The 16657-nt window shown below is 42.3% G+C and overlaps 4 non-coding genes and 42 pseudogenes across 4 annotated transcripts; all 46 read left to right on the top strand.

Moving 5' to 3' along the window:
- The first annotated feature begins 110 nt into the window (after positions 1 to 110).
- On the top strand, positions 111 to 223 carry LOC128037302 (5S ribosomal RNA; annotated as a pseudogene).
- A 176-nt stretch (positions 224 to 399) lies between these two features.
- On the top strand, positions 400 to 513 carry LOC128037211 (5S ribosomal RNA; annotated as a pseudogene).
- Positions 514 to 691: 178 nt separating this feature from the next.
- LOC128037284 (5S ribosomal RNA) lies at positions 692 to 806 on the top strand (annotated as a pseudogene).
- A 176-nt stretch (positions 807 to 982) lies between these two features.
- Positions 983 to 1096, top strand: LOC128037090 (5S ribosomal RNA; annotated as a pseudogene).
- Positions 1097 to 1274: 178 nt separating this feature from the next.
- Positions 1275 to 1387, top strand: LOC128037163 (5S ribosomal RNA; annotated as a pseudogene).
- Positions 1388 to 1566: 179 nt separating this feature from the next.
- On the top strand, positions 1567 to 1680 carry LOC128037201 (5S ribosomal RNA; annotated as a pseudogene).
- Positions 1681 to 1857: 177 nt separating this feature from the next.
- On the top strand, positions 1858 to 1970 carry LOC128037162 (5S ribosomal RNA; annotated as a pseudogene).
- A 177-nt stretch (positions 1971 to 2147) lies between these two features.
- Positions 2148 to 2262, top strand: LOC128037412 (5S ribosomal RNA; annotated as a pseudogene).
- Positions 2263 to 2441: 179 nt separating this feature from the next.
- LOC128037301 (5S ribosomal RNA) lies at positions 2442 to 2554 on the top strand (annotated as a pseudogene).
- Positions 2555 to 3312: 758 nt separating this feature from the next.
- On the top strand, positions 3313 to 3426 carry LOC128037129 (5S ribosomal RNA; annotated as a pseudogene).
- Positions 3427 to 3605: 179 nt separating this feature from the next.
- Positions 3606 to 3719, top strand: LOC128037128 (5S ribosomal RNA; annotated as a pseudogene).
- Positions 3720 to 3897: 178 nt separating this feature from the next.
- LOC128037245 (5S ribosomal RNA) lies at positions 3898 to 4011 on the top strand (annotated as a pseudogene).
- Positions 4012 to 4188: 177 nt separating this feature from the next.
- Positions 4189 to 4301, top strand: LOC128037300 (5S ribosomal RNA; annotated as a pseudogene).
- Positions 4302 to 4480: 179 nt separating this feature from the next.
- Positions 4481 to 4592, top strand: LOC128037270 (5S ribosomal RNA; annotated as a pseudogene).
- Positions 4593 to 4767: 175 nt separating this feature from the next.
- On the top strand, positions 4768 to 4879 carry LOC128037267 (5S ribosomal RNA; annotated as a pseudogene).
- Positions 4880 to 5057: 178 nt separating this feature from the next.
- On the top strand, positions 5058 to 5170 carry LOC128037381 (5S ribosomal RNA; annotated as a pseudogene).
- A 466-nt stretch (positions 5171 to 5636) lies between these two features.
- On the top strand, positions 5637 to 5750 carry LOC128037243 (5S ribosomal RNA; annotated as a pseudogene).
- Positions 5751 to 5930: 180 nt separating this feature from the next.
- LOC128037384 (5S ribosomal RNA) lies at positions 5931 to 6042 on the top strand (annotated as a pseudogene).
- A 179-nt stretch (positions 6043 to 6221) lies between these two features.
- LOC128037361 (5S ribosomal RNA) lies at positions 6222 to 6332 on the top strand (annotated as a pseudogene).
- A 180-nt stretch (positions 6333 to 6512) lies between these two features.
- LOC128037400 (5S ribosomal RNA) lies at positions 6513 to 6626 on the top strand (annotated as a pseudogene).
- Positions 6627 to 6804: 178 nt separating this feature from the next.
- On the top strand, positions 6805 to 6916 carry LOC128037335 (5S ribosomal RNA; annotated as a pseudogene).
- A 179-nt stretch (positions 6917 to 7095) lies between these two features.
- On the top strand, positions 7096 to 7210 carry LOC128037402 (5S ribosomal RNA; annotated as a pseudogene).
- Positions 7211 to 7680: 470 nt separating this feature from the next.
- LOC128037157 (5S ribosomal RNA) lies at positions 7681 to 7793 on the top strand (annotated as a pseudogene).
- A 176-nt stretch (positions 7794 to 7969) lies between these two features.
- On the top strand, positions 7970 to 8084 carry LOC128037332 (5S ribosomal RNA; annotated as a pseudogene).
- Positions 8085 to 8261: 177 nt separating this feature from the next.
- Positions 8262 to 8377, top strand: LOC128037391 (5S ribosomal RNA; annotated as a pseudogene).
- A 179-nt stretch (positions 8378 to 8556) lies between these two features.
- Positions 8557 to 8670, top strand: LOC128037148 (5S ribosomal RNA; annotated as a pseudogene).
- A 180-nt stretch (positions 8671 to 8850) lies between these two features.
- On the top strand, positions 8851 to 8962 carry LOC128037156 (5S ribosomal RNA; annotated as a pseudogene).
- A 178-nt stretch (positions 8963 to 9140) lies between these two features.
- On the top strand, positions 9141 to 9253 carry LOC128037350 (5S ribosomal RNA; annotated as a pseudogene).
- Positions 9254 to 9719: 466 nt separating this feature from the next.
- LOC128037200 (5S ribosomal RNA) lies at positions 9720 to 9833 on the top strand (annotated as a pseudogene).
- A 179-nt stretch (positions 9834 to 10012) lies between these two features.
- LOC128037280 (5S ribosomal RNA) lies at positions 10013 to 10127 on the top strand (annotated as a pseudogene).
- Positions 10128 to 11176: 1049 nt separating this feature from the next.
- On the top strand, positions 11177 to 11292 carry LOC128037269 (5S ribosomal RNA; annotated as a pseudogene).
- A 464-nt stretch (positions 11293 to 11756) lies between these two features.
- Positions 11757 to 11872, top strand: LOC128037210 (5S ribosomal RNA; annotated as a pseudogene).
- A 181-nt stretch (positions 11873 to 12053) lies between these two features.
- Positions 12054 to 12171, top strand: LOC128037386 (5S ribosomal RNA; annotated as a pseudogene).
- A 180-nt stretch (positions 12172 to 12351) lies between these two features.
- On the top strand, positions 12352 to 12466 carry LOC128037272 (5S ribosomal RNA; annotated as a pseudogene).
- A 177-nt stretch (positions 12467 to 12643) lies between these two features.
- On the top strand, positions 12644 to 12757 carry LOC128037287 (5S ribosomal RNA; annotated as a pseudogene).
- Positions 12758 to 12931: 174 nt separating this feature from the next.
- Positions 12932 to 13045, top strand: LOC128037150 (5S ribosomal RNA; annotated as a pseudogene).
- Positions 13046 to 13224: 179 nt separating this feature from the next.
- On the top strand, positions 13225 to 13343 carry LOC128037125 (5S ribosomal RNA). The gene has a single exon (XR_008193362.1). It is a non-coding gene; the product is annotated as a 5S ribosomal RNA (ribosomal RNA).
- Positions 13344 to 13523: 180 nt separating this feature from the next.
- LOC128037327 (5S ribosomal RNA) lies at positions 13524 to 13640 on the top strand (annotated as a pseudogene).
- Positions 13641 to 14295: 655 nt separating this feature from the next.
- Positions 14296 to 14417, top strand: LOC128037333 (5S ribosomal RNA; annotated as a pseudogene).
- A 184-nt stretch (positions 14418 to 14601) lies between these two features.
- On the top strand, positions 14602 to 14719 carry LOC128037158 (5S ribosomal RNA). The gene has a single exon (XR_008193365.1). It is a non-coding gene; the product is annotated as a 5S ribosomal RNA (ribosomal RNA).
- Positions 14720 to 14920: 201 nt separating this feature from the next.
- LOC128037134 (5S ribosomal RNA) lies at positions 14921 to 15037 on the top strand (annotated as a pseudogene).
- A 184-nt stretch (positions 15038 to 15221) lies between these two features.
- Positions 15222 to 15338, top strand: LOC128037292 (5S ribosomal RNA; annotated as a pseudogene).
- A 149-nt stretch (positions 15339 to 15487) lies between these two features.
- On the top strand, positions 15488 to 15606 carry LOC128037214 (5S ribosomal RNA). The gene has a single exon (XR_008193371.1). It is a non-coding gene; the product is annotated as a 5S ribosomal RNA (ribosomal RNA).
- A 203-nt stretch (positions 15607 to 15809) lies between these two features.
- Positions 15810 to 15920, top strand: LOC128037349 (5S ribosomal RNA; annotated as a pseudogene).
- A 182-nt stretch (positions 15921 to 16102) lies between these two features.
- On the top strand, positions 16103 to 16219 carry LOC128037149 (5S ribosomal RNA; annotated as a pseudogene).
- Positions 16220 to 16394: 175 nt separating this feature from the next.
- Positions 16395 to 16513, top strand: LOC128037064 (5S ribosomal RNA). The gene has a single exon (XR_008193356.1). It is a non-coding gene; the product is annotated as a 5S ribosomal RNA (ribosomal RNA).
- Positions 16514 to 16657: the final 144 nt, after the last annotated feature.

Raw genomic sequence — 16657 nt, 5'->3', positions numbered from 1 at the left:
TTGCGTTTTGTGAAATAAACAATTTGAAGCGATATTTGGTCAATTTGCATTTAAATTGGCGCAAGCTGCGATAAGGCGACCTTTATATGAATAGATTGCGCAAGAGTTGGCGGTGCGATCATACCGGCACTAATGCGGATCCCATCGAACTCCATGATTAAGCGTGCTTGGCGAGAGTAGTACTAGGATGGGTGACCTCTGGGAAGTCCTCGTGTTGCACCCTCCATTTTATTTCATATAATGTTTTTTAGTTGCATTTTCTCGGCGTGGTGTAACTCATTCGTTATTTGCGTTTTGTGAAATAAATAATTTGAAGCGATATTTGGTCGAATTTGCATTTAAATTGGCGCAAAGTGCGATAAAGGCGACCTTTATATGAATAGATTGCGCAAGAGTTGGCGGTGCGATCATACCGGCACTAATGCCGGATCCCATCGAACTCCATGATTAAGCGTGCTTGGCGAGAGTAGTACTAGGATGGGTGACCTCTGGGAAGTCCTCGTGTTGCACCCTCCATTTTATTTCATATAATGTTTTTTTAGTTGCATTTTCTCGGCGTGGTGTAACTCATTCGTTATTTGCGTTTTGTGAAATAAACAATTTGAAGCGATATTTGGTCGAATTTGCATTTAAATTGGCGCAAGCTGCGATAAGGGCGACCTTTATATGAATAGATTGCGCAAGAGTTGGCGGGTGCGATCATACCGGCACTAATGCGGGATCCCATCGAACTCCATGATTAAGCGTGCTTGGCGAGTAGTAGTACTAGGATGGGTGACCTCTGGGAAGTCCTCGTGTTGCACCCTCCATTTTATTTCATATAATGTTTTTTAGTTGCATTTTCTCGGCGTGGTGTAACTCATTCGTTATTTGCGTTTTGTGAAATAAATAATTTGAAGCGATATTTGGTCAATTTGCATTTAAATTGGCGCAAGCTGCGATAAGGGCGACCTTTATATGAATAGATTGCGCAAGAGTTGGCGGGTGCGATCATACCGGCACTAATGCCGGATCCCATCGAACTCCATGATTAAGCGTGCTTGGCGAGAGTAGTACTAGGATGGGTGACCTCTGGGAAGTCCTCGTGTTGCACCCTCCATTTTATTTCATATAATGTTTTTTTAGTTGCATTTTCTCGGCGTGGTGTAACTCATTCGTTATTTGCGTTTTGTGAAATAAACAATTTGAAGCGATATTTGGTCGAATTTGCATTTAAATTCGGCGCAAGCTGCGATAAGGCGACCTTTATATGAATAGATTGCGCAAGAGTTGGCGGGTGCGATCATACCGGCACTAATGCGGATCCCATCGAACTCCATGATTAAGCGTGCTTGGCGAGAGTAGTACTAGGATGGGTGACCTCTGGGAAGTCCTCGTGTTGCACCCTCCCATTTATTTCATATAATGTTTTTTTAGTTGCATTTTCTCGGCGTGGTGTAACTCATTCGTTATTTGCGTTTTGTGAAATAAACAATTTGAAGCGATATTTGGTCGAATTTGCATTTAAATTCGGCGCAAGCTGCGATAAAGGCGACCTTTATATGAATAGATTGCGCAAGAGTTGGCGGGTGCGATCATACCGGCACTAATGCACGGATCCCATCGAACTCCATGATTAAGCGTGCTTGGCGAGTAGTACTAGGATGGGTGACCTCTGGGGAAGTCCTCGTGTTGCACCCTCCATTTTATTTCATATAATGTTTTTTTAGTTGCATTTTCTCGGCGTGGTGTAACTCATTCGTTATTTGCGTTTTGTGAAATAAACAATTTGAAGCGATATTTGGTCGATTTGCATTTAAATTCGGCGCAAGCTGCGATAAGGCGACCTTTATATGAATAGATTGCGCAAGAGTTGGCGGGTGCGATCATACCGGCACTAATGCGGATCCCATCGAACTCCATGATTAAGCGTGCTTGGCGAGAGTAGTACTAGGATGGGTGACCTCTGGGAAGTCCTCGTGTTGCACCCTCCATTTTATTTCATATAATGTTTTTTAGTTGCATTTTCTCGGCGTGGTGTAACTCATTCGTTATTTGCGTTTTGTGAAATAAATAATTTGAAGCGATATTTGGTCGAATTTGCATTTAAATTGGCGCAAGCTGCGATAAGGGCGACCTTTATATGAATAGATTGCGCAAGAGTTGGCGGGTGCGATCATACCGGCACTAATGCCGGATCCCATCGAACTCCATGATTAAGCGTGCTTGGCGAGAGTAGTACTAGGATGGGTGACCTCACAGGAAGTCCTCGTGTTGCACCCTCCATTTTATTTCATATAATGTTTTTTTAGTTGCATTTTCTCGGCGTGGTGTAACTCATTCGTTATTTGCGTTTTGTGAAATAAATAATTTGAAGCGATATTTGGTCGAATTTGCATTTAAATTCGGGCGCAAGCTGCGATAAGGGCGACCTTTATATGAATAGATTGCGCAAGAGTTGGCGGTGCGATCATACCGGCACTAATGCGGATCCCATCGAACTCCATGATTAAGCGTGCTTGGCGAGAGTAGTACTAGGATGGGTGACCTCTGGGAAGTCCTCGTGTTGCACCCTCCATTTTATTTCATATAATGTTTTTTAGTTGCATTTTCTCGGCGTGGTGTAACTCATTCGTTATTTGCGTTTTGTGAAATAAACAATTTGAAGCGATATTTGGTCGAATTTGCATTTAAATTCGGCGCAAGCTGCGATAAGGGCGACCTTTATATGAATAGATTGCGCAAGAGTTGGCTGCGATCATACCGGCACTAATGCGGGATCCCATCGAACTCCATGATTAAGCGTGCTTGGCGAGTAGTACTAGGATGGGTGACCTCTGGGAAGTCCTCGTGTTGCACCCTCCATTTTATTTCATATAATGTTTTTTTAGTTGCATTTTCTCGGCGTGGTGTAACTCATTCGTTATTTGCGTTTTGTGAAATAAATAATTTGAAGCGATATTTGGTCGAATTTGCATTTAAATTGAGGCGCAAGCTGCGATAAGGGGCGACCTTTATATGAATAGATTGCGCAAGAGTTGGCGGGTGCGATCATACCGGCACTAATGCGGATCCCATCGAACTCATGATTAAGCGTGCTTGGCGAGTAGTACTAGGATGGGTGACCTCTGGGGAAGTCCTCGTGTTGCACCCTCCATTTTATTTCATATAATGTTTTTTTAGTTGCATTTTCTCGGCGTGGTGTAACTCATTCGTTATTTGCGTTTTGTGAAATAAACAATTTGAAGCGATATTTGGTCGAATTTGCATTTAAATTGAGGCGCAAGCTGCGATAAGGCGACCTTTATATGAATAGATTGCGCAAGAGTTGGCGGGTGCGATCATACCGGCACTAATGCAGGATCCCATCGAACTCCATGATTAAGCGTGCTTGGCGAGAGTAGTACTAGGATGGGTGACCTCTGGGAAGTCCTCGTGTTGCACCCTCCCATTTTATTTCATATAATGTTTTTTTAGTTGCATTTTCTCGGCGTGGTGTAACTCATTCGTTATTTGCGTTTTGTGAAATAAATAATTTGAAGCGATATTTGGTCGAATTTGCATTTAAATTCGCGCAAAGCTGCGATAAGGCGACCTTTATATGAATAGATTGCGCAAGAGTTGGCGGGTGCGATCATACCGGCACTAATGCAGGATCCCATCGAACTCCATGATTAAGCGTGCTTGGCGAGAGTAGTACTAGGATGGGTGACCTCTGGGAAGTCCTCGTGTTGCACCCTCCATTTTATTTCATATAATGTTTTTTAGTTGCATTTTCTCGGCGTGGTGTAACTCATTCGTTATTTGCGTTTTGTGAAATAAATAATTTGAAGCGATATTTGGTCGAATTTGCATTTAAATTCGGCGCAAGCTGCGATAAGGGCGACCTTTATATGAATAGATTGCGCAAGAGTTGGCGGGTGCGATCATACCGGCACTAATGCACGGATCCCATCGAACTCCATGATTAAGCGTGCTTGGCGAGTAGTACTAGGATGGGTGACCTCTGGGGAAGTCCTCGTGTTGCACCTCCCATTTTATTTCATATAATGTTTTTTTAGTTGCATTTTCTCGGCGTGGTGTAACTCATTCGTTATTTGCGTTTTGTGAAATAAATAATTTGAAGCGATATTTGGTCAATTTGCATTTAAATTCGGCGCAAGCTGCGATAAGGGCGACCTTTATATGAATAGATTGCGCAAGAGTTGGCGGTGCGATCATACCGGCACTAATGCGGATCCCATCGAACTCCATGATTAAGCGTGCTTGGCGAGAGTAGTACTAGGATGGGTGACCTCTGGGAAGTCCTCGTGTTGCACCCTCCATTTTATTTCATATAATGTTTTTTTAGTTGCATTTTCTCGGCGTGGTGTAACTCATTCGTTATTTGCGTTTTGTGAAATAAATAATTTGAAGCGATATTTGGTCGAATTTGCATTTAAATTCGGCGCAAGCTGCGATAAAGGCGACCTTTATATGAATAGATTGCGCAAGAGTTGGCGGGTGCGATCATACCGCACTAATGCGGATCCCATCGAACTCCATGATTAAGCGTGCTTGGCGAGAGTAGTACTAGGATGGGTGACCTCTGGGAAGTCCTCGTGTTGCACCCTCCATTTTATTTCATATAATGTTTTTTAGTTGCATTTTCTCGGCGTGGTGTAACTCATTCGTTATTTGCGTTTTGTGAAATAAATAATTTGAAGCGATATTTGGTCAATTTGCATTTAAATTGGCGCAAGCTGCGATAAGGGCGACCTTTATATGAATAGATTGCGCAAGAGTTGGCGGTGCGATCATACCGGCACTAATGCGGGATCCCATCGAACTCCGATTAAGCGTGCTTGGCGAGAGTAGTACTAGGATGGGTGACCTCTGGGAAGTCCTCGTGTTGCACCCTCCATTTTATTTCATATAATGTTTTTTTAGTTGCATTTTCTCGGCGTGGTGTAACTCATTCGTTATTTGCGTTTTGTGAAATAAACAATTTGAAGCGATATTTGGTCGAATTTGCATTTAAATTGGGCGCAAGCTGCGATAAGGGCGACCTTTATATGAATAGATTGCGCAAGAGTTGGCGGTGCGATCATACCGGCACTAATGCACGGATCCCATCGAACTCCATGATTAAGCGTGCTTGGCGAGTAGTACTAGGATGGGTGACCTCTGGGAAGTCCTCGTGTTGCACCCTCCATTTTATTTCATATAATGTTTTTTTAGTTGCATTTTCTCGGCGTGGTGTAACTCATTACGTTATTTGCGTTTTGTGAAATAAATAATTTGAAGCGATATTTGGTCGAATTTGCATTTAAATTCGGCGCAAGCTGCGATAAGGGCGACCTTTATATGAATAGATTGCGCAAGAGTTGGCGGTGCGATCATACCGGCACTAATGCGGATCCCATCGAACTCCATGATTAAGCGTGCTTGGCGAGTAGTACTAGGATGGGTGACCTCTGGGAAGTCCTCGTGTTGCACCTCCCATTTTATTTCATATAATGTTTTTTAGTTGCATTTTCTCGGCGTGGTGTAACTCATTCGTTATTTGCGTTTTGTGAAATAAATAATTTGAAGCGATATTTGGTCGAATTTGCATTTAAATTGGCGCAAGCTGCGATAAAGGCGACCTTTATATGAATAGATTGCGCAAGAGTTGGCGGTGCGATCATACCGGCACTAATGCGGGATCCCATCGAACTCCATGATTAAGCGTGCTTGGCGAGAGTAGTACTAGGATGGGTGACCTCTGGGAAGTCCTCGTGTTGCACCTCCCATTTTATTTCATATAATGTTTTTTTAGTTGCATTTTCTCGGCGTGGTGTAACTCATTCGTTATTTGCGTTTTGTGAAATAAACAATTTGAAGCGATATTTGGTCGAATTTGCATTTAAATTGAGCGCAAAGCTGCGATAAAGGCGACCTTTATATGAATAGATTGCGCAAGAGTTGGCGGGTGCGATCATACCGCACTAATGCACGGATCCCATCGAACTCCATGATTAAGCGTGCTTGGCGAGTAGTACTAGGATGGGTGACCTCTGGGAAGTCCTCGTGTTGCACCCTCCATTTTATTTCATATAATGTTTTTTTAGTTGCATTTTCTCGGCGTGGTGTAACTCATTACGTTATTTGCGTTTTGTGAAATAAACAATTTGAAGCGATATTTGGTCGAATTTGCATTTAAATTGAGCGCAAGCTGCGATAAGGCGACCTTTATATGAATAGATTGCGCAAGAGTTGGCGGGTGCGATCATACCGGCACTAATGCGGATCCCATCGAACTCCATGATTAAGCGTGCTTGGCGAGTAGTACTAGGATGGGTGACCTCTGGGAAGTCCTCGTGTTGCACCCTCCCATTTTATTTCATATAATGTTTTTTTAGTTGCATTTTCTCGGCGTGGTGTAACTCATTCGTTATTTGCGTTTTGTGAAATAAATAATTTGAAGCGATATTTGGTCGAATTTGCATTTAAATTCGGCGCAAGCTGCGATAAGGGCGACCTTTATATGAATAGATTGCGCAAGAGTTGGCGGGTGCGATCATACCGGCACTAATGCGGATCCCATCGAACTCCATGATTAAGCGTGCTTGGCGAGAGTAGTACTAGGATGGGTGACCTCTTGGGAAGTCCTCGTGTTGCACCCTCCATTTTATTTCATATAATGTTTTTTAGTTGCATTTTCTCGGCGTGGTGTAACTCATTCGTTATTTGCGTTTTGTGAAATAAATAATTTGAAGCGATATTTGGTCGAATTTGCATTTAAATTCGGCGCAAGCTGCGATAAAGGCGACCTTTATATGAATAGATTGCGCAAGAGTTGGCGGGTGCGATCATACCGGCACTAATGCGGATCCCATCGAACTCCATGATTAAGCGTGCTTGGCGAGTAGTACTAGGATGGGTGACCTCACAGGAAGTCCTCGTGTTGCACCCTCCCATTTTATTTCATATAATGTTTTTTAGTTGCATTTTCTCGGCGTGGTGTAACTCATTCGTTATTTGCGTTTTGTGAAATAAATAATTTGAAGCGATATTTGGTCGAATTTGCATTTAAATTCGGCGCAAGCTGCGATAAGGGCGACCTTTATATGAATAGATTGCGCAAGAGTTGGCGGGTGCGATCATACCGGCACTAATGCCGGATCCCATCGAACTCCATGATTAAGCGTGCTTGGCGAGAGTAGTACTAGGATGGGTGACCTCTGGGGAAGTCCTCGTGTTGCACCCTCCCATTTTATTTCATATAATGTTTTTTTAGTTGCATTTTCTCGGCGTGGTGTAACTCATTCGTTATTTTCGTTTTGTGAAATAAATAATTTGAAGCGATATTTGGTCGAATTTGCATTTAAATTCAAAGCGCAAAATGCGATAAAGGCGACCTTTATATGAATAGATTGCGCAAGAGTTGGCGGTGCGATCATACCGGCACTAATGCCGGATCCCATCGAACTCATGATTAAGCGTGCTTGGCGAGTAGTACTAGGATGGGTGACCTCTTGGGAAGTCCTCGTGTTGCACCCTCCATTTTATTTCATATAATGTTTTTTAGTTGCATTTTCTCGGCGTGGTGTAACTCATTCGTTATTTGCGTTTTGTGAAATAAACAATTTGAAGCGATATTTGGTGAATTTGCATTTAAATTCGGCGCAAGCTGCGATAAAGGCGACCTTTATATGAATAGATTGCGCAAGAGTTGGCGGGTGCGATCATACCGGCACTAATGCAGGATCCCATCGAACTCCATGATTAAGCGTGCTTGGCGAGTAGTACTAGGATGGGTGACCTCTTGGGAAGTCCTCGTGTTGCACCCTCCATTTTATTTCATATAATGTTTTTTAGTTGCATTTTCTCGGCGTGGTGTAACTCATTCGTTATTTGCGTTTTGTGAAATAAATAATTTGAAGCGATATTTGGTCAATTTGCATTTAAATTGAGCGCAAGCTGCGATAAGGGCGACCTTTATATGAATAGATTGCGCAAGAGTTGGCGGTGCGATCATACCGACACTAATGCATGGATCCCATCGAACTCCATGATTAAGCGTGCTTGGCGAGAGTAGTACTAGGATGGGTGACCTCTGGGAAGTCCTCGTGTTGCACCCTCCATTTTATTTCATATAATGTTTTTTTAGTTGCATTTTCTCGGCGTGGTGTAACTCATTCGTTATTTGCGTTTTGTGAAATAAATAACTTGAAGCGATATTTGGTCGAATTTGCATTTAAATTGGCGCAAGCTGCGATAAGGGCGACCTTTATATGAATAGATTGCGCAAGAGTTGGCGGTGCGATCATACCGGCACTAATGCACGGATCCCATCGAACTCCATGATTAAGCGTGCTTGGCGAGAGTAGTACTAGGATGGGTGACCTCTTGGGAAGTCCTCGTGTTGCACCTCCCATTTTATTTCATATAATGTTTTTTTAGTTGCATTTTCTCGGCGTGGTGTAACTCATTCGTTATTTGCGTTTTGTGAAATAAATAATTTGAAGCGATATTTGGTGAATTTGCATTTAAATTGAGGCGCAAGCTGCGATAAGGGCGACCTTTATATGAATAGATTGCGCAAGAGTTGGCGGGTGCGATCATACCGGCACTAATGCCGGATCCCATCGAACTCCATGATTAAGCGTGCTTGGCGAGAGTAGTACTAGGATGGGTGACCTCTAGGAAGTCCTCGTGTTGCACCCTCCATTTTATTTCATATAATGTTTTTTTAGTTGCATTTTCTCGGCGTGGTGTAACTCATTCGTTATTTTAGTTTTGTGAAATAAATAATTTGAAGCGATATTTGGTCGAATTTGCATTTAAATTCGGCGCAAGCTGCGATAAAGGCGACCTTTATATGAATAGATTGCGCAAGAGTTGGCGGAGTGCGATCATACCGGCACTAATGCCGGATCCCATCGAACTCCGCATTTAAGCGTGCTTGGCGAGTAGTACTAGGATGGGTGACCTCTGGGGAATCCTCGTGTTGCACCCTCCATTTTATTTCATATAATGTTTTTTAGTTGCATTTTCTCGGCGTGGTGTAACTCATTCGTTATTTTCGTTTTGTGAAATAAATAACTTGAAGCGATATTTGGTCGAATTTGCATTTAAATTGGCGCAAGCAATGCGATAAGGGCAACCTTTATATGAATAGATTGCGCAAGAGTTGGCGGTGCGATCATACCGCACTAATGCACGGATCCCATCGAACTCCATGATTAAGCGTGCTTGGCGAGTAGTACTAGGATGGGTGACCTCTTGGGAAGTCCTCGTGTTGCACCCTCCCATTTTATTTCATATAATGTTTTTTAGTTGCATTTTCTCGGCGTGGTGTAACTCATTCGTTATTTGCGTTTTGTTAAATAAACAATTTGAAGCGATATTTGGTCAATTTGCATTTAAATTGGCGCAAGCTGCGATAAGGGCAGCCATTTATATGAATAGATTGCGAAATAGTTGGCCAGTGCGATCATACGCACTAATGCCGGATCCCATCGAACTCCATGATTAAGCGTTCTTGGGCAAGTAGTACTAGGATGGGTGACCTCTGGGAAGTCCTCGTGTTGCACCTCCCATTATATTTCATATAATATTTTTTTAGTTGCATTTTCTCGGCGTGGTGTAACTCATTCGTTATTTGCGTTTTGTGAAATAAATAACTTGAAGCGATATTTGGTCGAATATGCATTTAAATTGAGGCAAAGTGCGATAAGGCGACCTTTATATGAATAGATTGCGCAAGAGTTGGCGGGTGCGATCATACCGGCACTAATGCACGGATCCCATCGAACTCCATGATTAAGCGTGCTTGGCGAGTAGTACTAGGATGGGTGACCTCTGGGGAAGTCCTCGTGTTGCACCCTCCATTTTATTTCATATAATGTTTTTTAGTTGCATTTTCTCGGCGTGGTGTAACTCATTCGTTATTTTAGTTTTGTGAAATAAATAATTTGAAGCGATATTTGGTCGAATTTGCATTTAAATTCGAGGTGCAAGTGCGATCGAGGCGACCTTTATATGAATAGATTGCGCAAGAGTTGGCCAGTGCGATCATACCGGCACTAATGCCGGATCCCATCGAACTCCAGATTAAGCGTGCTTGGGCGAGAGTAGTACTAGGATGGGTGACCTCATGGGAAGTCCTCGTGTTGCACCCCTCCAATTTTATTTCATATAATGTTTTTTTAGTTGCATTTTCTCGACGTGGTGTAGCTCAGTCGTTATTTGCGTTTTGTGAAATAAACAATTTGAAACGATATTTGGTCGAATTTGCATTTAAATTGAGCGCAAAGCTGCGATAAGGGCGACCTTTATATGAATAGATTGCGCAAGAGTTGTGGTGCGATCATACCGGCACTAATGCGGATCCCATCGAACTCATGATTAAGCGTGCTTGGCGAGTAGTACTAGGATGGGTGACCTCTTGGAAGTCCTCGTGTTGCACCCTCCATTTTATTTCATATAATGTTTTTTAGTTGCATTTTCTCGATGTGGTGTAACTCATTAGTTATTTGCGTTTTGTGAAATAAATAATTATAAGCGATATTTGGTCGAATTTGCATTTAAATTGAGGCTCAAGCTGCGATAAAGGCGACCTTTATATGAATAGATTGCGCAAGAGTTGGCGGTGCGATCATACCGACACTAATGCGGATCCCATCGAACTCATGATTAAGCGTGCTTGGCGAGAGTAGTACTAGGATGGGTGACCTCTGGGAAGTCCTCGTGTTGCACCCTCCATTTTATTTCATATAATGTTTTTTCTTAGTTGCATTTTCTCGGCGTGGTGTAACTCATTCGTTATTTTAGTTTTGTGAAATAAATAATTTGAAGCGATATTTGGTCGAATTTGCATTTAAATTCGGCGCAAGTGCGATCGAGGCGACCTTTATATGAATAGATTGCGCAAGAGTTGGCGGTGCGATCATACCGACACTAATGCCGGATCCCATTAGAACTCATGATTAAGCGTTCTTGGCGAGTAGTACTAGGATGGGTGACCTCTTGGGAAGTCCTCGTGTTGCACCCTCCATTTTATTTCATATAATGTTTTTTTAGTTGCATTTTCTCGATGTGGTGTAACTCATTCGTTATTTGCGTTTTGTGAAATAAATAATTTGAAGCGATATTTGGTCGAATTTGCATTTAAATTGGCGCAAGCTGCGATAAGGGCACCTTTATATGAATAGATTGCGCAAGAGTTGGCCAGTGCGATCATACCGGCACTAATGCACGGATCCCATCGAACTCCGCAGTTAAGCGTGCTTGGCGAGAGTAGTACTAGGATGGGTGACCTCTTGGGAAGTCCTCGTGTTGCACCCTCCATTTTATTTCATATAATGTTTTTTAGTTGCATTTTCTCGATGTGGTGTAACTCATTACGTTATTTGCGTTTTGGTAAATAAAAATTTGAAAGCGATATTTGGTCAATTTGCATTTAAATTGGGCGCAAGCTGCGATAAGGGCGACCTTTATATGAATAGATTGCGAAAGAGTTGGCGGGTGCGATCATACCGCACTAATGCGGATCCCATCGAACTCCGATTAAGCGTTATTGGGCGAGTAGTACTAGGATGGGTGACCTCTGGGAAGTTCTCGTGTTGCACCCTCCATTTTATTTCATATAATATTTTTTAGTTGCATTTTCTCGGCGTGGTGTAACTCATTCGTTATTTGCGTTTTGGAAATAAATAACTTGAAAGCGATATTTGGTGAATTTGCATTTAAATTCTAGGCGCAAATGTGATAAGGCGACCTTTATATGAATATATTGCGTAAGAGTTGGCGTGTGCGATCATACCGGCACTAATTCACGGATCCCATCGAACTCCGCGATTAAGCGTGCTTGGCGAGAGCGATACTAGGATGGGTGACCTCTTGGGAAGTTCTCGTGTTGCACCCTCCCATATTATTTCATATAATGTTTTTTTAGTTGCACTTTCTCGATGTGGTGTAACTCATTACGTTATTTGCGTTTTGTCAAATAAATAATTATAGCGATATTTGGTCGAATTTGCATTTAAATTCGAGCGCAAGCTGCGATAAGGCGACCTTTATATGAATAGATTGCGCAAGAGTTAGCAGGGTGCGATCATACCGGCACTAATGCACGGATCCCATCGAACTCCATGACTAAGCGTTCTTGGGCAAGTAGTAGTACTAGGATGGGTGACCTCACAGGAAGTCCTCATGTTGCACCCTCCCATTATATTTCATAAAATATTTTTTTAGTTGCATTTTCTCGGCGTGGTGTAACTCATTCGTTATTTGCGTTTTGTGAAATAAATAACTTGAAAGCGATATTTGGTCGAATTTGCATTTAAATTGGCGCAAGCTGCGATAAGGGCGACCTTTATATGAATAGATTGCGCAAGAGTTGGCCAGTGCGATCATACCGGCACTAATGCACGGATCCCATCGAACTCCATGATTAAGCGTGCTTGGCGAGAGTAGTACTAGGATGGGTGACCTCTGGGAAGTCCTCGTGTTGCACCCTCCATTTTATTTCAAAGAATGTTGTTTTTAGTTGCATTTTCTCGGCGTGGTGTAACTCATTCGTTATTTTAGTTTTGTGAAATAAATAATTTGGAGCGATATTGATCGAATTTGCATTTAAATTCGGCGCAAGTGCGATCGAGGCGACCTTTATATGAATAGATTGCGCAAGAGTTTACGGTGCGATCATAGCGACACTAATGCACGGATCCCATCGAACTCCGATTAAGCGTTCTTGGGCGAGAGTAGTACTAGGATGGGTGACCTCTGGGAAATCCTCGTGTTGCACCCTCCCATTTTATTTCATATAATGTTTTTTTAGTTGCATTTTCTCGGCGTGGTGTAACTCATTCGTTATTTTCCTTTTAAAATAAATAACTTGAAGCGATATTTGGTGAATTTGCATTTAAATTGGCGCAAGTGCGATAAGGCGACCTTTATATGAATAGATTGCGCAAGAGTTGGCGGGTGTGATCATACCGGCACTAATGCACGGATCCCATCGAACTCCATGATTAAGCGTGCTTGGCGAGTAGTACTAGGATGGGTGACCTCTTGGGAAGTCCTCGTGTTGCACCCTCCATTTTATTTCATATAATGTTTTTTTAGTTGCACTTTCTCGATGTGGTGTAACTCATTCGTTATTTGCGTTTTGTTAAATAAACAATTAGTAACGATATTTGGTCGATTTGCATTTAAATTCGGCGCAAGCTGCGATAAAGGCGACCTTTATATGAATAGATTGCGAAATGAGTTGACGGGTGCGATCATACTTGCACTAATGCACCGGATCCCATCAGAACTCCGCAGCTAAGCGTTCTTGGGCAAGAGTAGTACTAGGATGGGTGACCTCCTGGGAAGTCCTCATGTTGCTCCCCTCCCATTATATTTCATATAATATTTTTTTAGTTGCATTTTCTCGACGTGGTGTAACTCATTCGTTATTTGCGTTTTCTGAAATAAATAACTTGAAACGATATTTGGTTGAATTTGCATTTAAATTCGGCGCAAGTGCGATAAGGGCGACCTTTATATGAATAGATTGCGCAAGAGTTGGCGAGTGCGATCATACCGGCACTAATGCACGGATCCCATCGAACTCCGCAGATTAAGCGTGCTTGGCGAGAGTAGTACTAGGATCGGTGACCTCACAGGAAGTCCTCGTGTTGCACCTCCCATTTTATTTCATAGAATGTTTTTTTGTTGCATTTTCTCGGCGTGGTGTAACTCATTCGTTATTTTAGTTTTGTGAAATAAATAATTTGGAGCGATATTCGGTCGAATTTGCATTTAAATTCGGCGCAAGTGCGATCGAGGCGACCTTTATATGAATAGATTAGCAAGAGTTTACGAGTGCGGTCATAGCACACTAATGCACCGATCCCATCGAACTCATGATTAAGCGTTCTTGGGCGAGAGTAGTACTAGGATGGGTGACCTCTGGAAATCCTCGTGTTGCATTTGGTGAATTTACATTTAAATTGAGCGCCAAGTCTTGATAAAGGCGACCTTTATATGAATAGATTGCGCAAGAGTTGGCGGTGCGATCATACCGCACTAATGCAGGATCCCATCGAACTCCGCGATTAAGCGTCCTTGGCGAGAGTAGTACTAGGATGGGTGACCTCTGGAAATCCTCGTGTTGCACCCTCCCATTTTATTTCATATAATGTTTTTTTAGTTGCATTTTCTCGGCGTGGTGTAACTCATTCGTTATTTTGCTTTTACGAAATAAATAACTTGAAAGCGATATTTGGTCGAATTTGCATTTAAATTGAGGCGCAATTGCTATAAGGGCAGCCTTTATATGAATAGATTAGCAAGAGTTGTGAATGCGATCATACCAGCACTAATGCCTTTGGATCCCATCGAACTACAGCGATTAAGCGCGTGCTTGGGCGAGAGTAGTACTAGGATGGGTGACCTCCTGGAAAGTCCTCGTGTTGCACCCCTCCCATTTTAATTCATATAATGATTTTTTTAGTTGCATTTGCTCGACGCGGTGTAACTCATTCGTTATTTGCGTTTCGTGAAGTAAATAATTTGGAACGATATTTGGTCAAATTTGTATTCAAATTCGAGGCGCAAGTGCGATAAGAGGCAGCCTTTATATGAATAGATTGCGCAAGAGTTGACGGGTGCGATTATACCAGCACTAATGCACGAATCCCATCAGAACTACGTAGTTAAGCGTGCTTGGTCGAGAGTAGTACTAGGATGGGTGACCTCTTGGGAAGTCCTTGTGTTGCAGCCCTCCCATTTTATTTGCACCCCTTCCATTTAATTTCATATAATGTTTTTTTTAGTTGCATTTTCTCGACGTGTTGTAACTCATTCGTTATTTGCGTTTTGTGAAATAAATAACTTGAAACGATATTTTGTCGAATTTGAATTCAAATTCGGCGCAAAATCGATAAGAGGCGACCTTTATATGAATAGATTGCGCAAGAGTTGGCGGTGCGATCATACCGACACTAATGCACGGATCCCATCGAACTCCGTAGTTAAGCGTGCTTGATCCAGAGTAGTACTAGGATGGGTGACGTCCTGGGAAGTCCTCGTGTTGCACCCCTCCCATTTTAATTCATATAATGTTTTTTTCAGTTGCGTTTTCTCGACGTGGTGTAACTCATTCGTTATTTGCGTTTTGTGAAGTGAATAATTTGGAACGATATTTTGTCGAATTTGTATTCAAAATCGAGGCGCAAGTGCGATAAGAGGCAGCTTTTATATGAATAGATTGCGTAAGAGTTGACGGGTGCGATCATACCAACACTAATGCACCGGATCCCATCAGAACTACGCAGTTAAGCGCGCTGGGGCGAGTAGTACTAGGATGGGTGACCTCTTGGAAAGTCCTCGTGTTGTACCCCTCCCATTTTAATTCATATAATGATTTTTTTAGTTGCATTTTCTCGACGTGGTGTAACTCATTCGTTATTTGCGTTTCGTGAAGTAAATAATTTCGTGAAGTAAATAATAAGAGGCAGCCTTTATATGAATAGATTGCGCAAGAGTTGACGGGTGCGATTATACCAGCACTACTGCACGGGATCCCATCAGAACTACGTAGTTAAGCGTGCTTGGTCGAGAGTAGTACTAGGATGGGTGACCTCCTGGGAAGTCCTCGTGTTGGAGCCCTCCCATTTTATTTGCACCCCTCCCATTTTATTTCATATAATGTTTTTTTAGTTGCATTTTCTCGACGTGGTGTAACTCATTCGTTATTTGCGTTTTGTGAAATAAATAATTTGAAACGATATTTTGTCGAATTTGAATTCAAATTCGAGGCGCAAGTGCGATAAGAGGCAGCCCTTATATGAATAGATTGCGCAAGAGTTCATGGGTGCGATCATACCAGTACTAATGCATCGTATCCCATCAGAACTCCGCAGTTAAGCGTGCTTGGGCGAGAGTAGTACTAGGATGGGTGACCTCCTAGCGTGTTGCACCCTTCTCATTTTATTTCATATAATGTTTTTTAGTTGCATTTTCTCGACATGGTGTAACTCATTCGTTATTTGCGTTTTGTGGAATAAATAATTCGAAACGATATTTTGTCGAATTTGTATTCAAATTCGAGGCGCAAGTGCGATAAGAGGCAGCCCTTCTATGAATGGATTGCGCAAGATTTGACCGGTGCGATCATACCAGCACTAATGCACCGGATCCCATCGAACTCATGATTAAGCGTGCTTGGGCAAGAGTAGTACTAGGATGGGTGAACTCACGAGAAGTCCTCGTGTTGCACCTCCCATTTTATTTCATATAATGGTTTTTTAGTTGCGTTTTACGGGCGTGGTGTAACTCATTCATTTTTGCGTTTTGTGAAGTAAATAATTTGAAGCGATATTTGGTCGAATTTGCATTTAAATTCGGGCAAGCTATGATAAGGGCGCCTTTATATGAATAGATTAGCAAAGAATTGTGGGTGGGATCATACCAGCACTAATGCACCGGATCCCATCCGAACTCCGAAGTTAAGCGTGCTTGGGCGAGAGTAGTACTAGGATGGGTGACCTCTTGGGAAGTCCTCGTGTTGCACCCCTCCCATTTTATTTCATATAATTCTTTTATTGAGTTGCATTTTCTCGACGTGGTGTAACTCATTCGTTATTTGCATTTTGTGAAATAAATAATTTGAAACAATATTTGGTCGAATTTGCCTTTAAATTCGAGGCGCAAGTGCGAT

The sequence above is a fragment of the Gossypium raimondii genome, unplaced genomic scaffold (assembly GCF_025698545.1).
Source record: "Gossypium raimondii isolate GPD5lz unplaced genomic scaffold, ASM2569854v1 Contig00235_ERROPOS10200000+, whole genome shotgun sequence".
Taxonomy (NCBI): domain Eukaryota; kingdom Viridiplantae; phylum Streptophyta; class Magnoliopsida; order Malvales; family Malvaceae; genus Gossypium; species Gossypium raimondii.
The sequence above is the reverse complement of the archived record's forward strand: the minus strand, read 5'-3'. Positions and strand labels throughout refer to the sequence as shown.